Source organism: Balaenoptera ricei, chromosome 3 (assembly GCF_028023285.1).
Source record: "Balaenoptera ricei isolate mBalRic1 chromosome 3, mBalRic1.hap2, whole genome shotgun sequence".
NCBI lineage: Eukaryota > Metazoa > Chordata > Mammalia > Artiodactyla > Balaenopteridae > Balaenoptera > Balaenoptera ricei.
In genome coordinates, this window is record NC_082641.1 from 91,169,996 (window position 1) to 91,174,203 (window position 4,208).

At 37.9% G+C, this 4,208-nt stretch overlaps 1 pseudogene; it reads right to left on the minus strand.

The window, feature by feature from the left end:
* Positions 1-1,551: 1,551 nt before the first annotated feature.
* Positions 1,552-3,888, minus strand: LOC132363369 (small ribosomal subunit protein eS21-like; annotated as a pseudogene).
* Positions 3,889-4,208: the final 320 nt, after the last annotated feature.

A 4,208-nucleotide genomic window follows, 5' to 3' on the forward strand; every position in this document is an offset into this window, starting at 1 on the left:
GTTACACAGCAATAGGTAACTAATACCTTTAGTTAATGATTTTACAGTATCTTTTTACAGAGTCTGCACTGATAAAGAAAGGGTAAAATGCAGTTATTTATGGCTAATCAAAAAAGAAAAAACTAATACCTTATAACTACAGTGTCTTTTCACATTAATCACCATGCTTTAGTCTCACACTCATTAGAGGTAGAGATGGCAGGATCATCAGTCCCCCTTTACAGATTTGGAATCTGGTAGGTCCAGAGAAGCTTGATGTTTGTCCAATATCATATAGCAAGTCAGAAAAACCTGAACTGGACCTCCATCTTTCATATTTCTCCTCCCAGGGTTCTTGTCATTAGACTTCCCTGCCTCTGCTTACCATTTCTATCAACTGTTGGTTGGTGGTCAACTAAATAAGGAAGCTGGGAAACATTTAAGAGTTTAGCTCTAGGTTGTAATACCCAATATAAGAGTGGGAGTTGTAATGAGAGCTACCAGCCATTACATCACTTGTGCCATTATTATTTTATCAGATATGTTATTGAACCAGATAAACTGTCATATTATGTATAGCCCAGGACCTAACTGGCAGATCTCCCACCAACTCTTTACGTATTAATGACTTGATAAAAACTGCGTTTAATTCTTTTTTTCACCTTTCTTTAGATATAATTTACATACTGCACTGTATAAGTTTAAGATGTACAGCATAATGATTTGACTTACATATATTGTGAAATGATTACCACAATAAGTTTAGTTAACATCTGTCATCTCATATAGATACAAAAAAATAAAAGAAAAAGAAAAAACTGTTTTTTCCTTGTGATAAAAACCTATGGATCTACTCTCTTAACTTTCAAGTATACCCTACAGCAGTGTTACCTATAGTCATCATGTTGTACATTACATCACTAATACTTGTTTATCTTACAAACTGGAAGATTGCATTTTTTACCACCTTCATCCAGTTCCCCCCTCCCTCCAATCCCCACCCCACAAATCTGATCTGTTCCGTGAGTTTGGGGCTTTTTAAAGATTCCACATACAAACGAGTTCACAGGGTGTTTAATTTTATTGCATGTTAATAAAAGCACTTAGGAGTGAGGTGGGGTTATGTCTCCATAGTTTCTTCAGTGTTTTGAAAAGATCACTTAGGGTTTACAAAATTTTGAGTTTGGAGATCATGTAGAAGAAATTAATAAGCAGTTGAAAAAGCTTATAAACAACAAAGATGTCCTGGCTTCCATATTCAGGAATACAGCTGATCTACTGGAGGATGAGTTAGTATTTGGTTATCTGGGATCTATGTTGATTTGTGATTCACTAAAATATTTCTGCATGACATTAGTTTTAGTCGTGTCTTTAGATGTTTGGGGAAAAATAAGCATGAAACTTATCATGATATTAAGGCATTTTATGATTTGGGAAAAATATTTGGGAGGACAAAATTATTCTTCTTGAGATAAGAAAGTACTAAAATAGTCATCTTGAAACAAATATTCTTTGTTTTGTTTTGTGGGTGTTCACTATTTATTTAGGGCAAATACTCCACATCTGTGATCCTCTCCAGTCAGAAGTTCTTTGAGACGATGCCGTAAGCCTTGGCCAGTCGGAGAATGGAATCATCTGACTCACCCATGCTGTGAATGGCCCCGCAGATAGCGTAGGTTTTAAACTCGCCGTTGAACGTGCCTGTCACCGTGTCAGCCTCGGCCACGTTCATCTGGATGGCGCGTGGTACTTGGCATCGATGATGCGGTAGCTGGCCGAGCATTTCCGCGGCATGCACAGGTCCATGAACTCGCTGGCATCGTTCTGAATGTTGAGGGTGCGTCTGGTGGCACCACGATGAGTGCTCACACAGAAAGGCAAAACAACTATTCTTAAAGAAATTTACACTACATTTTCCAATTCCCTTAGTGTTGAAATCACCAGAAACTAGAGAGCCTGGCTAGGGTGGTAACATCACCACCCACTAGCTATGTGATACTTGGTTAAAGTCACTGAACTTCAGTCTCTTTACTAAAAAATGGGCTCAATTCTATGTTACTTACAGTATTTTAAAGAGAATTAAATAATTTAATATCTGTAAATTACATAGTATAGTGCCTATGACATAATAACTTTCAGCAAATGCTGAGAATCTGTTATTTACTAAGTAATAGTTTCGTAAATGGTAACAATCAGGCAATGGGACCTTGTTTCTCCTGCTTGCTATGAACTTCAGGAGAAGAAAGCTAGGAAAATTATAGTGAGTGAGAAGGAACAGAGGCTAGAAAAGTAAAAGATAAAATCAGTTATATCTGTTAATTTTAATTCACATCATCTAGGAATAGACCATATCAAACTTTGGGAGGAAACTGTACATATTTATGAAGTACATATTAAGCATTTGAAATATTCCTTTAGTCCACTAAATATATTTTCCAAAACATTCATCTGGCATTTAGCCTGTACACTTCTGAGACCTAATTACCTTATTTCTTCATTTAAATTGTAATATACACAACCCTCTTTTCCTAGGTGACACTTTAAAATATGAAATGCGGTTCCCAGTTCTGCAGTAGGTTTGCATTCCTGTTAGAATTTCTAGGCCTTCCATTCATTTAGATCAGATGAAATGTGTCATCTTCAGTAAAGCTTTACCCAAGTTCTTTGGGCAAAGGCAGCTTTTTCCCTTGAGCTTCTCCAGACAACAATTTGCAAGTATTCCTGTTACAGTTGTTTTCTAAACATTTATTTACATACTTCTTTCCTCTACTAGATGGCAATCACGTCAGAAATATGAAGTTTACATTTTTATTTCATCTTTTGCTGAGAGGGGGTACATAAATATTAACTGAGTGAGTGATGAAGGGAATGAATTTGATTCTTTACTGTGGAGTGGAATACACAGAAATATATAGTCTTCTGAGATCTGTGTTTATATATCAATTAGATATTGATATAAATACATGGTATTTAGAAAGAACAATGATCTTACCCTCACGCTAGACCCTTGTGTTTACTTACAGTGGTATGATAAAGATGGCTAAATAAAAGATAAAGAAGAACTTTAAAAAATCAACTCTTCAAAAGAATGTTTAGCAGTTCTGAGATCAAAGGTCAGCTACTAGTATCTTGTATCTTATTATCCAAAAGCAGGTAGTAATTCCCCAGGTGCACACAACATGGCGCCTGTAGATCACCTGTGAAATAAACATACTCTGGCTGTCAAGAAATGTTTGGTTGTTGCTGTGGGGTTTGCCCCCCTGAGTGAAGAATTTAAAACTAAACATCAGTTTAGATGGGAAAAAAAAGGTGGCTAAGATTTTTGACAGTTTTTCCTTCTGCTCCCAAAGTGGCTTCCCAGCAGCAACTTTGGCAGTTGCTCTTGGCAGTAGCTCCTGACACAGGCTCCCAACATCTGCTCCCATCTGCAAGGGCTCTTCTCTGAAATGACTTTCACTGGCAGGGAGTTCCATTATCAAAGCTCTAGGGCAGCAGCAGCCTATCCTATCTTTGGGGGCACTAGCCTCCCTCGTCCTTCTCTTGGTCCCTGGTCCCTGCTCTCTTAGCACCATTTCTAGGGCAGCTCACAGCAGGACCCACAGAGTCCTCTGGACAGTTACAGAATGAAACTGCTCTTTTTGAGGAACAAGTTCAAAAGTGTGAAGATAAAAATCCTAAATTATAGACCATAGTGCTATATTCTCTGTAATTTTCTATGGTCCACTCAACACTTTCTGAGGTTTGGGATCCCCCTTTGGAGTTATAACTGCTTGAGGACATTATGTTAACCCTTAGTGGCTGGCGGAACACAAGCCTAGTGGAGATTTTGCTGTTTTATCTTATCTTACCTTACCTCACAGCACACATATCCCTCTTCTTCTGGTGTTTTTTGGAGGATGTTTCCCTCATGTAGCTTCAGTGCATGTGGTTGAGGTGGAGATAGATAATACCCACTATCTCCTTCGTTCAAGGGATTATACTATGCTCTCTGTTGCACAGATTCTCTGTTGATCCAAACAACAAAATTCCAGGAATTTTATCTATACATGTATCTATGTATTAGGAAAGATAAATTATTTTTCTGATGGCCTTGTTAAAGATTAAAGGATTATGCAATCTTCAGCTACTATTGGCAACTATGGGGAGATGGCCTACCTGTGAAAGTGAGTGAATGTGTGTGTGTGTGTGTGTGTGTGTGTGTGTGTGTGTATGTGTGTGTGTGTGTGTGA